Here is a 13,739-nt window from a genome sequence, read left to right as displayed (position 1 = left end):
TTCTGTGAGTCTCCATAACAACTTTGCAGGGAGGCCCATGACAAACATTTCTTGGAATAACATAGATAACATTTCTCCTATGCACCTAGTATCTTAAAATGTGGTGTGATTCGAAATACTGTGAATCCATGCACAAAATGAGGATATTGAGAAGTTATCATTGCCCTCTGCTCTGGTGCTGATTTTGGGACTGAGAGGGAATGTTTTGTGCTGTTTGTTGATCCCTTGAAGCCCAAGAAGCTTCTCACCAATTGATCTCCCTAACCAGTGCTGAAATCAAAGAATTTGAGATAGGTCCTCCCTGCATTGAAATGAAGGGGATTTGTCCCTTTCTTCTTGGATCAAAATGTTTGCACGCTCACTGGGGGAAGTACTGGTTGGCTGAGTCTTGATATCATGAGGCTTTTGCAGAAGAGGGGTGACCCAGGACTGGGTCCTCAACACATCCACTTCATCGAAGCTGACTTCCATCTAGAGCCAACTCTGCCCTATATGCTTGCGACTGAAGAAAAGAGGTTAGAGCGGTGCCACCCATCACTCACATCTCTTTTCCATTACTAATTCTAGCTGTCACCTGGAAATGACTTGGGAGAAGCTATATGGTGGTCAAAAGTAATCACTTTAATCTACTGGGATAATGGGAATAAATAGTACAGAGAAGACTTTGACTGCTCCTACAGGAGATGTCTAGACTTATCCTGTCTCATTAATTTTCTGTCTTGCTGGACAAGCAATGAGGCAGTCTAAAGAGTGAAACCAGGTTCGGCAAAAGCAGACAACCAATCCCACCCCACACTTGAAGTGAGCAATTGAAATCTTCCCAGAATTGGTTTATGGTAAGTCAGCTTGCACACAAGAATAGCCCCACCTGGATAGTTCTCAATCTTTAAAGTCATTCAAAGAAGAAAAGAAAGGCTCAAGGGGCCTACAAGACCGTTCCCAAGACAACAGAAATGATCTTATATAGATGTATTTGGTAAATCAATCACACCTCAAGTTATATACTGCCATTTACCATTACTTCAACACCATTACGTTAAAGTACCATGACTTCTCTACCATTACTTCCACCTGTACCATTTCTGAGGCGTACCATATTCTTCAACATTTATGGTAATTAAATTGATATTGTACAAATCCAAGTATGTTATTTCATTTAACTAATATTGATGTAATTATATGGCATTGGTTAGGGTTCCCTGTTTTATTTGCAAATACTTACATTTCATTAATTTAATAACATTTAACTAATGTTTTTGTTATGAAGTATTGAACATTTGTTACGGTAAATGTTGCCTATTTTATTTTCATTTAATTAATTTTAAATAATGTTAAAATAGTTGTCCCCTATTTATTTTGGCTAAGTTTATGGTCTACTATTTTTGTAATTTAAGTTATTGAATTTGATTTATGTTGAAGTATCCGAATTTTTTACATTTATCAGGGTGACTATTACCTTTTTCAGTTAATTTAATTTATTTTTACTGATCTTATTTATATTTGGTATTAGACATAGGGTGTTTTCTTTTATATTAATACGCTTATAGTTATTAATTTAAATGCTAATTATCTGTTAGGACGCTGGAAATGATTTCATATTTTGAATGTAATGTAATTGATATGAATTAAATTCAGTATTTTACATATGTTAGGTTTAGGGTAGAATTCAAATGATGTGTTAAAAAAAATTTCAATTCTTGGGGTTAAGGACGTGTGGACAAAGTGATGGGGTCGAAGTGATAGTATCAAAGTGATTGTCATTTTAATGTTAGGTATTGTGGTGATGGAATAGGTTGAACTGATTGTGTGTAAGTAGTAGTATGTAGAAGTAATGGTGGTTTTAGAAATAGCATGCTTCTCTGTCATTCTAAATCCTGAGTTGCCAGTACAGCGGATACCTATTACCCCAGCAAATAGCTGGATCACTGTTGTTAGCACATTCCCTTTCATTAGTTTACTGAACATGTCACAGGAAAATAATGAATAAATGTTCTACATTTTTCCACCAATAAAGCAACTATTGGCCCAGAATGTATCGCACCATGCTGCAGCAAAACCAGTCACAGTAATTAGGGTAGTTGTTCCCAGTGCTTAAATTGAGCAGGTGGTTTCCGGTGCTCAGCATCAGCACTTAATTGTTATCATGAGCATTTATGTCAGTCTGTCACATGGTGGCACTGTTTGTCTAATTTAGGAATGAGCACAACAACAGTTGTTTATTAATTCAATGTAAATTAAATGACTAGAACCTGCCACCTAAGCCATTCTTTTTTGCTTTGGGGGCCTGGGCTAGTCTGAATTGTCAGGGTGTGATGCTTAGTAATTGTGTTGGTACTATCATTGGCAGTACTGGCAGGGTCAATGGGTGGTCCAAGTTGCAGTGGTCCCCTGATGAGGGCCACTGCACATAGGGATTTTACAAATTAAGCACTGGCTACTCCTGAGTGCAGGAGACCCACTGCCACAAAAGTAAAACATACTGTACCAACATAAAAACAGATGCAAAGTTCTCTGTCGAACCAGCATGGTTATCTTATTATCATCTCAGAGCTCTGGCTGTACTCTTTAGTCGGGACTCATTGTTTTAAGATAAATAGAAACCTCTACAAGGAATGTGGCCCACTCTTGTTTAATAATATAAACCTATTACCATAAGCACACACTCTGGTAGGTTATAAAGTTAATCTAAGCCGAAGATATCATCTTGCACAATTATTCGAATCTACAAGGTATCCCTCAGCCGATTTACTTTCAGCTATGGATCAGTCACTGAGGAGTCACCGAAGACGTGTGCGAAACCACATACCAAAGGAGTCTTGTAAATAAATTCATATAAGTTGTCAGCACCTGATGGTTACCCTGGAACACCAAAAGAGAAAAATCTAATTCTAAATCTTTCTACATTTTCCGGAATATTACTCTAAAAGCAATACATGGTATTTGACAAACTGTTGCTTTTTTACAGCCTCTCAGCATGGTTTTAATTACTGGGTCTTTGTAGGGCATGGGTCCCCAAAGAGACAATGTGTATCTCGGACCTACCCGCAGATCGCCAATACCATTTAAGTGTCTCCAAAGTGAATCTCAGCCAAGACCATCATTCAGATGATTTATGCACATTAAAGAAGACAGGAAGATGGTGGCTTGGTAGGGAGCAACTTTGTGTCCCTCCGGCACCGCCGCACATTAGCCTTGAAATAGCACCCTTTACCTGCAGTCCAGAACAGCTTGGGGGGGCCTGATCTGCCTCCGAGAATTGTCTGGCTTCAGCAGAGAGGATACCGGAGCTCAGGATTGCTGCGGTCAGGCTGAGCGGTGATCGGAGCCAGACGCAATGTGGAGTTCGCGTGTCTGCGGCGGAGGTGGGCCCTGGCGAGGCGGCTGCCGCAAAATCTGACAGCGGAGGCTGGAGGAGAGCGGGGGCGCCAGTGGATTGGCGGCAGAGGCATTTACTCCCCTTTCGCTGATTCTGCCAGCGGTCAACAGTGCGGAAGCTCCTGAGAGTGATCCCGGATCACTGTGGTGGGGCTGAGAGGCGATTGGAGCCCGGTGCGGTGTAGAGTTCGCTCCGCTGCGGTGGAGGTAGGCCCTGGTGAGACGGCGGCAGCGAAGTCTGGCATCGACGGCTGGAGGATATCGAGAGCGGTGGTGCCGGTGGATTGGCGGCGGAGGCATATGCTCCCCTTACTTTGATTCTGCCTGCTATCAACTCTGCCGAAATTGCTCAGAGTGATCCCGGCGACCGGCAGCCATTTCGTGAGAGACTCTGAGCCAGCGCACAGAGCCCGCGTCTACCGCGGCGGCGCTGGGGTGCATGCTGTGAGGGTGCTAGCCAGGCAGCGCTTGGAAGAAGAAGCAGTTTGGCCCTCACAACGCCCTAAAAGGCAGCTCTCCTGAGGAGTTCTCTGGTGCAGGGTAAGTGCTGGTTGCCCTGGCCTGATCGGCGGTCCGCCATTTTGTAGTGTGACTACGCGCATGCAGCAGTGCTGCCCTTGGAAGCCGGTGGATTCAGCAGGGCGGTGATCCTGGGCCTGGGATCACATGTGGAGCGGGGAGTTGGTGCCCAGCGCAGTGTGAGACCCTTGATTGGTGAGCTGGGGAGCGGTGGTTTGGAGCATGCTGGGCGCTGGGCTTCTTCAACATTGGACGTAATCATTCACTGCGTCTGAGAGGCCTAAATGCCCCATGATTGTGCCCTACTGGAGGGAAGGCTGGATCCCGTTCCTGATTACAGCCTTGCGAGTTGAATCAGCTCACAGCTGCCACTTCAAGCATGCCTCTGTTTGGAGTGTGCCAGACCTGTTTGACAGTCAGGACGTGGGGGCCCTAAAAGCAGCGCCTTCCTCAATCTGGTACCCCCTATTGGCTGCTGGGTGGAATTCCTGCTGGGGCATCGCAGCTTGTGGGGCTGGTGGAGCATGGCGGCATCCCGCCACTGGAAAGAGAAACCGCTATAAAGGACATGCTCCTAAAGCAAACAGCGACCTCCTCCACGACAGGTGAGAAATTGCAGGGTCAAAGCGATGGTGAAGACACCCCAGCTACTAAGGTGTTTATGTTGGAACTGTTTACGGCAATTAAGGAGGACATGCAAGATCTCAAGGATCAGCTTGCTGCAGATCTACATGAAGTCCTACGAGACGTGGATGGCATTGGGAGCATATGGCCACTTTGGAGGAGCATGACGTTAGCCCTGAAGAGGACCTCCACCAGCTACAACAGGATATGCTCCGCCTGCGAGACCAACACCTTGCCTTGCAGGCGCACGCCGAAGATCTTGAAAATCGGTCTCGGCATGACAACTTGAGGATTTGGGGTGTTCCATGGAGGGAAGAGGGAGATGATCTGCGGAGCTATGTGAGTGCACTGTTTCGTCGGGTTTTGGAGGAGCCGGACACTATGGACATTCAACTTGATCGAGTTCATCGAGTGGGCCTGCCGCGGGGCGCCAATTCCCCCCCACCAGATATCCTGGCGTGTATACACAACTTCCAGCTGATAGAGCATATTGTACGGAAGGCGAGGGAAACACAGCCTCTGCATTTCAGAGGTCCCTTCCCAGCTATCTTTCAAGACTTAGCAGCCTCCACACTTGTCAAGCGAGGAAAATTCAAGGTGCTGACGATGCATCTCAGAGAACAAGGGATCCCCTATTTGTGGGGTCATCCCTTCCGTATCATCTTTTGGCATAAAGGAAAGCTCCTTTAGATCCGCTCCCTGACCGAGGCCACTGAGATTCCTTGGTTAGGGGAAGCTGCTGCATCGCCTTCAGCTGACCAACCATGAAATTCGAATCAACGCCGCATGACGGGATGGCAGAAGGTGGGAAAGGGGCCAGCACCGCAGAAGCCTGACCAAGCTACGCAGGACGAGGAACGTGGATCAGTCTTCGCATCATTGCCACAAGTAATGAAGCGATCAGCCACTCCATGAGGTACTTTAACGTGGACGATGGGGAGGGCATCTGCCTGGTGTCGGGGGGACCGGAGGGCTGTCTTGAACCAATGTTGACGGCCTCTCTGCTGGTGGGTAGGCATCTACTTAACCCTCTTGGGGTTGATCGGCTGCCTTGTGCGATGTTTGGGATTCCTTTTGTCTGACGGACACTTGTCATGTTCCTTGTAGGTTGCAGTTTTGTTTCTTTCTACCGGGAGGCTTTTTGTTGGGGTTATTATTTTGGGGACTCGGCATCAGCCAATGCACTTGTGTTGAAGTAGGGAAGTGCTAGTTATCTATCGATTCTTAGTTTGAATGGGCGTTATTATGACTTTATAGTTCCATCAGCCAGAATTACATACTCATGATGGGTAAGGACCTTAAAATCGTTTCCTTCAATATTAGGGGCTTGAATAACCAGGTGAAGAAGGGAGCGGTCTTGTCCCTCTTGGAGAGTGTTGAGGGTGACATATGTCTCTTGCAGGAGACCCATCTCCTCTCTACAGATACATCACGGATGCGTGACCAGCGCTTCCCTCAGCAGTTTTGGTCTGCTGACTCATCTAAGAGGAATGGGGTAGCCATTTTATTTGGGGCCCGTTTTACCGGCAAGGTTTTAGCAACTGTTGTGGAAATAAAAGGTCGCTTATTAGCGTTTAGAATACTTTGGGGGGAGACTCACCTTACTGTATTGTCACTTTATGCTCCGAACACACAGCAAGAGTCATTCCTTCTCACCGCTCTTACGGATGTCCTAGCCTCTAAAGATGCAGCACTTTTAGTGAGAGGAGACTTGAATCTTGTTATGGACCCGGCGCTTGATAGATCTTGGCAGCGCACGCACCAAGCAGGGGCACTTTCCGCTAGGGGTATCGAATGGCTGAGGGACAATGGGTTAATTGATGTATGGCGCGCTCACCACCCTGGGGAACAGGACTATACGTATTACTCTGCAGCACACAAAACCTATGCGCGATTGATTCAATTTCTTTCATCTGCCTCCCTTTTTCCTTACCTCCATACTACTATGATTGAACCTCGCTCTCTCTCTGATCACACCCTTATTGCCACATACCTCCCAGCGCAGTGCTCCCGAGACTTTCCCGCTAGTTGGCACCTCCATGAGTCTGTTGCATTCGGTTGAGACTCTGCAACGCCTCAAGAAGGTGATAAAGGACTATTTTGTGCTAAATGATGTGGGCTCCGCATACCTGTCTTCGGTTTGGTAAGCGTTAAAATTAGTGGCCAGAGGGGAATTCATAGCCATCTTGGCGGCCCATAATAATCTCCGCAAGGAGAAACATGGGACGTTAGAAAAAGAAGTCCTGGAGCTTGAGACAATTCATAAACGCACGGGGCTCCAAGGATTTGGAGGGACCAGGAAAAGTGCTGTTGCATGCTTAAACACCTGGATCTCGATCGGGCTGAATATGCCCTTTTAAGACTTTGTCATAAGTTTTTCCTCAGTAGCAACAAGTGTGCCAGGATGTTGGCGCATAGATTTAGAGTGGAAACGCAAACCTCGTGCTTACAGTCCATTCGTGACCGCGCGATAGAGGCGCAGGCTTCGGATGCTCGCATTTTTATAGTTCTTTATACTCTGAACAGGACCCCCCAGTGCTAGACCTGAGAGGCTACTTAAGTGGCTGCGGGATCATGCCTCTTCCCGCGGCCTCTGCAGAGGGGCTTGATAGGGCTATTGGAATTGAGGAGGTGATCTAGGCGATTTCTACGCTGAAAGTGGCCAAATCCTCAGGGCCCGATGGATTTTCGGCTACCTTTCATAAGGCCTTCTGTGCGGAGCTGGCTCCTTTTTTAACAAAATTGTTCAACTCCTTTTTAGAGACGGGTAGGGTGACCCCCTCCATGTCTGAGGCGGCGATCTTGGTCATTCTGAAGCCTGGCAAAGATGCGCTGGAGTGTAGCTCGTATAGACCCATCTCTCTTCTGAACGCTGACGCAAAAATCTTTGATGATATTTTGGCGGCTCGACTTAGCCCCCTCATGCCCGATCTCATAGAGCACGATCAATCTGGTTTCATCCCTACTAGGCAGGGGGTGACAATACTAAAGGACTCCTTCATCTCCTTGACAGCGTCCAACGGTCAAAGAGGCAGGCCTTCTTGTTAGCGATCGATGCGAGAAGGGGTTTGACTGAGTGGGGTGGGCCTTCCTCTTTGAGACTTTGCGTCGCTTCAGGTTTGGAGAGAATTTTATTAGTTGGATTTGTTGCATATATTACGCTCCCACTGCCTTTGTGCGGGTCAGTGGTACTCAGTCCCACTCATTTCCAATTGCAAGGGGGACCCGGCAGGGGTGCCCCTTATCCCCACTTTTATTTGCGCTCTATATGGAGCCTTTGGCTCAGCGGATTCGAGCAGACAATTGTATAGTAGGGATGAAATTTGGCGCAGATATTCATAAAATTAGCCTTTACGCCGACGATGTGATTCTCTCTCTTATGAAGCCACAAGCCACTCTGCTGGCACTGTTGGAAGAGCTCACCTCTTTTGGCGCTATATCAGGCTTTAAGGACAGTCTGGCTAAGGCGGTTATATTAAACCTTGTAATACCCTCTGACGTAGTCGGGGCAATGCAATCACAATTTCCGTTTCTGTGGACGCACTAGGATATACTATATCTTGGTATCCGGCTAGCACCTACCATCGCCTGCACGGTCACACTTAATTATATGAGGCTGCTGGAGAAATACACTGCCCATAGCTCCAGAGTATACATTTCTTGGTCTTTTACATCCTAAAGTTTTCCCATTAAAGTCCTTACGGGTTAGGCAGATTGCCCTCGCCCTATTGGCTGCTAGGCAGGTCATCCTAGCTCTGTGGGGTACTACCTCAGAACCTGAATTGTTGTCCTCGATACATCGCTTATGGCATCAGTTACCAATGGAACTCATGTCTAAAAGAGTGGCGGGAGTGGGTAAAAACTTTGCTAAACTGTGGGTGACCTTTTTGGAATTGCTGACAAGGGACATGAGGGAAGTTACTTGTCCCAAGTATCTGCAAATTCTTCAACTAATACCATTGGACCGTGAGTCAGCGGCCCAGTCTTAGGCAGCATCATTTGTATGGCATCTCTTGTTTTTTTGGACAGCAAGCTGTCTTTTTGCGCGAAAGCAATGGCTGGGGCGGAGAGGGTAAGGGTGGGTTGGGTGGGATGGGAGGAGTTTTGGTTTCTATATGTACTGTTTTTAGGTGATCTTCTTCCTTATGTTTGATAACCCGGAAGCTGTGATATGTGTCAGAAACAGTCCTGCTCAACAAGCGGCCGGCCTCCGGGTTGTTGCCATTGCACGCTGTGTACTTTGCTATATGATCGCTCTGCTGGTGCGACGATGTAGTACAAAAGTAGGTGGTGATGGACGGAGCATCTGAATCAATCAAACCCTCACACCCAGTCAAAAGATCTGGGTTTAATCCATCACCGTTCTTTAGCCCACTCTGCCACCCCAGTTCAGACATGGCCATATGCAAATCAGTCTGACCCTGTGCCTCATGGGAACAGTCCAGCCCGAACTGCCAAGCCATGTCTTCCCTGGACCGGAAACAAGCTTCCGAGGACCGGTTTCTGGCATTCCAGCCGTCTTCAGCCCGGCTTGCTTGAATCCAGTGGCAAAGTGAGCAAGGGACTCACGTCTGAGCATACCCTGCCACACTTATGGCGGCCATAAACTGTGTTTTTTGCAATTTTCACCCCGAGTGGGCTGGGTATGCTCAGACGTGAGTCCCAGGCTCTCCATATCACTGGAGTCAAGCTATCCAGGCTGAAGAAGGCTGATAGCCAGAAACCGGTCCTTGGATGCTTGATTCCGGTCTAGGAAAGACATGGCTTGGTAGTTCGGGCTGGACTGTTCCCATGAGGCACAGGGTCAAGGCTGATTTGCATATAGCCATTGTCTGACCTAGGGTGGTGTTGAGTGCAAAAAACAATGGATTTAGGCCCAGATCTTTGTACTAGGGTGAATGTAAGACATTGTTCTGCATTATGTCCATCAACTGTGTTTTTCACAATTTTCACCCCGAGTGGGTTGGGTATGCTCAGACGTGAGTCCCAGGCTCTCCACATCACTGGAGTCACGCTATCCAGGCTGAAGAAGGCTGATAGCCAGAAACCGGTCCTTGGATGCTTGATTCCGGTCTAGGAAAGACATGGCTTGGTAGTTCGGGCTGGACTGTTCCCATGAGGCACAGGGTCAAGGCTGATTTGCATATAGCCATTGTCTGACCTAGGGTGGTGTGGAGTGCAAAAAAACGATGGATTTAGGCCCAGATCTTTGTACTGGGGTGAATGTAAGACATTGTTCTGCATTCTGTCCATCAACTGTGTTTTTTGCAATTTTCACCCCGAGTGGGCTGGGTATGCTCAGACGTGAGTCCCAGGCTTTCCACATCACTGGAGTCAAGCTATCCAGGCTGAAGAAGGCTGATAGCCAAAAAACGGTCCTTGGATGCTTGATTCCGGTCTAGGAAAGACATGGCTTGGTAGTTCGGGCTGGACTGTTCCCATGAGGCACAGGGTCAAGGCTGATTTGCATATAGCCATTGTCTGACCTAGGGTGGTGTGGAGTGCAAAAAAAACAATGGATTTAGGCCCAGACCTTTGTACTGGGGTGAATGTAAGACATTGTTCTGCATTCTGTCCATCAACTGTGTTTTTTGCAATTTTCACCCCGAGTGGGCTGGGTATGCTCAGACGTGAATCCCAGGCTCTCCACATTACTGGAGTTAAGCTATCCAGGCTGAAGAAGGCTGATAGCCAGAAACCGGTCCTTGGATGCTTGATTCCGGTCTAGGAAAGACATGGCTTGGTAGTTCGGGCTGGACTGTTCCCATGAGGCACAGGGTCAAGGCTGATTTGCATATAGCCATTGTCTGACCTAGGGTGGTGTGGAGTGCAAAAAAACGATGGACTTAGGCCCAGATCTTTGTACTGGGGTGAATGTAAGACATTGTTCTGCATTCTGTCCATCAACTGTGTTTTTTGCAATTTTCACCCCGAGTGGGCTGGGTATGCTCAGACGTGAGTCCCAGGCTCTCCACATTACTGGAGTCAAGCTATCCAGGCTGAAGAAGGCTGATAGCCAGAAACCGGTCCTTGGATGCTTGATTCTGGTCTAGGAAAGACATGGCTTGGTAGTTCGGGCTGGACTGTTCCCATGAGGCACAGGGTCAAGGCTGAATTGCATATAGCCATTGTCTGACCTAGGGTGGTGTGGAGTGCAAAAAAACGATGGATTTAGGCCCAGATCTTTGTACTGGGGTGAATGTAAGACATTGTTCTGCATTCTGTCCATCAGCTGTGTTTTTTGCAATTTTCACCCCGAGTGGGCTGGGTATGCTCAGACGTGAGTCCCAGGCTCTCCACATCACTGGAGTCAAGCTATCCAGGCTGAAGAAGGCTGATAGCCAGAAACCGGTCCTTGGATGCTTGATTCCGGTCTAGGAAAGACATGGCTTGGTAGTTCGGGCTGGACTGTTCCCATGAGGCACAGGGTCAAGGCTGATTTACATATAGCCATTGCCTGACCTAGGGTGGTGTGGAGTGCAAAAAAACGATGGATTTAGCCCAGATCTTTGTACTGGGGTGAATGTAAGACATTGTTCTGCATTCAGTCCATCAACTGTGTCTTGTGCAATTTTCACCCCGAGTGGGCTGGGTATGCTCAGACGTGAGTCCCAGGCTCTCCACATCACTGGAGTCAAGCTATCCAGGCTGAAGAAGGCTGATAGCTAGAAACCGGTTTAGATGCTTGATTCCGGTCTAGGAAAGACATGGCTTGGTAGTTCGGGCTGGACTGTTCCCATGAGGCACAGGGTCAAGGCTGATTTGCATATAGCCATTGTCTGACCTAGGGTGGTGTGGAGTGCAAAAAACTATGGATTTAGGCCCAGATCTTTGTACTGGGGTGAATGTAAGACATTGTTCTGCATTCTGTCCATCAACTGTGTTTGGTGCGACGATGTAGGCAGGAAGCTGTGTTTACCAGCTATATCTTCCGAAGGGCCTCATGCTAATACACTAATTAGCATTAATATACAGCCTGTGTTGGCCTACTTGGCCATATGTATACATCAAGTAAGGCCCTGAACAGTTAATTGCTGAAGATACAATATTGTTTTGCATGACATAAGCAGTATGGTAGAAAAAAATCGTTTTTCATGTGATCAGGGGCGTACATGAAGGCAGGTTGTATTTACAATGTTGTAAACAGGATGCATTTAAAGGAACACTTATGAAATATTTAATTTTAGTTTCAAGCTGATTGTATGCTAACACAACATGTATAAGTAGAGAATGCTCAAAATGGGTCCAAAACATATCCCGCTACCCACTATTGCCTTAGCCAGGGCCACTCGAATTTTGTTATTTTGCTGCCACAGCATTTTTCGCACAGTTATGGATTTTCCACATTTGCCACTTCATCCATCATCTACTGCATAATCTGCAGATTTTAACAAAGAAATTGTTTCTGGCTCAAATGTATAAAAGTTACTAAAAATGCAGCAACACATATTGCTGCATAGTGGAAGGTCACCTTTCTGTTGTTTATTACTGTATTTGCGTGATAAAGTGGTAATAATTAGGTTAATCCTTTGTCCAGACAGTGTTGATGTGTACAACGACAAAATAATGAAGTAGTACTATTACAAAACATTCAGCATTATGCCACATAATTTGCCTTTTCTTGTCGCAAAATGTAGTCAACCTGCCACATAATATGATTCTCCCTGCTTCATAATTCCAGTGTCATGGCCAGAGCAGGTGGACTTCCTGGGAACATATAGCACGAATTCTCTAGGTAATGTTATAAAAACAGGCTGCATGGAAAATCCAGGGCTTTGCTCCAGTTTTCTCAGACCTTTGCTGTGCTTGGGCAAAGCACACTATTAATTACCTCCTGTGGTCCTCTTTTTGCCTAAATTTAAAATAAAGTACTTGAACAATTTGAGAAATGTCTCCTCATCTGTCAGAAGCCAAACAACGTGTTTTCTAAACTATCAAGCAAAAAAAATTAAACTAAGTTGACCAGGATATGGATTGTTACAGTTTAAATAGTCCTGGGAAAAGAAATTCAGTTCTCAATTTATTTGAAATATGATCGTATTGTATACTTTTGAAGAAGCTATAAGTGAACGGTCTATAAATGTCAGGTCCATTAATCTGTTTGACTTTACCTTTTTTCACTAGAGAAAGGTCTTTGGATAAACTACTTGTCTTCGCTTGTCAACAGTAGTGTAGCAAGGTCAGGAGGTACCCGGTGCGGAAAATTTATTGTCATACCCCGCCCACATTGAAATGATTAAAATAAGGAAAGAAAACATAGTTACACATATTTTTGCCATTTTGTCACCCCCTCAGTGTCATTTTGTCACCCCCCTAAGTGATTACACCCTGGGCGGTCCGCACCCCCCTTCCTACGCCACTGCTTGTCAATCATATTTATCTGGAGAGAGCAAATGGACCACCTGGAGAAATGAAATAAATGTATATGCTTGTGCTGTGTGGAAATTGTAGAGGGCGACAGCAGTACATACACATATTGTTTTTCTTTTCATTAAGCTAACATGGGCCATTTGCACATTATTTTTTATTGTGTTATGCTCTGGTGTTAATGTGGACCAATAATATTCTGGTGTATCTCATGTTCTGGTGCTCCATTTCGTCAAAGGCCTTCTCCTGCTAAGTGGATCTATGTCTGACAGAGGCAGGCCAGACTTAAAGAGCCGTGGCTGCCATTTTGAGAGCACTCTCTCCAGTACGTCTCTCTCCACAGTGAGAACATGGAGGACAGCTGCTGCAACTACCTCCGTGGAGCACCGCAGTACCAGCAATGGCCGGAGGTGGCGCTGTTCATATGCTAATATTCTGGACTGCTTTCCGTGAAAGTGCACGGCTGTGAATGCAGAATTGACTCTTCAAAGCATTTAAAGCATAACCAGAAAAAAGGAAATGGTCCTTAACACAAAACATCAAATGCGCCAGATAAATGCAAAACATCTACTATAATGGAAGAAAGGAAGGGAGGACTTCATAAGCCTCAATTGGGAATGTTCTGTTTGTAGTAAACGAGAGCGCCACCGGGAGAGCTCAGGCAGGCGGTTTTAAATGGAGGAATTGGCTGGCTCTGTATAAAGACTCATACAATGGGTTAAGAAAGCATTGCCCCTTGAACAGGCAGGGACAAACGAAAGACCTGTATTTTGCGGGGAAGAGTTCAAACTGTGCAACGTTCCCTCGACAAGCTAGGGCTGGTTTCTAGCAGTCTCTGTGTAACATTATCCTAG

At 46.3% G+C, this 13,739-nt stretch overlaps 1 protein-coding gene across 1 annotated transcript in view; it reads left to right on the top strand.

Moving 5' to 3' along the window:
* BCAS4 (breast carcinoma amplified sequence 4) overlaps positions 1 to 13,739 on the top strand; it is a 366,480-nt gene that overhangs the window by 97,530 nt on the left and 255,211 nt on the right. The gene's annotated exons all lie outside the window — the stretch shown is intronic.

The sequence above is a fragment of the Lissotriton vulgaris genome, chromosome 7, assembly GCF_964263255.1.
Source record: "Lissotriton vulgaris chromosome 7, aLisVul1.2, whole genome shotgun sequence".
Classification (NCBI taxonomy): domain Eukaryota; kingdom Metazoa; phylum Chordata; class Amphibia; order Caudata; family Salamandridae; genus Lissotriton; species Lissotriton vulgaris.
Note: the sequence above shows the minus strand (reverse complement) of the source record. Positions and strands in the feature narration are given on the sequence as shown.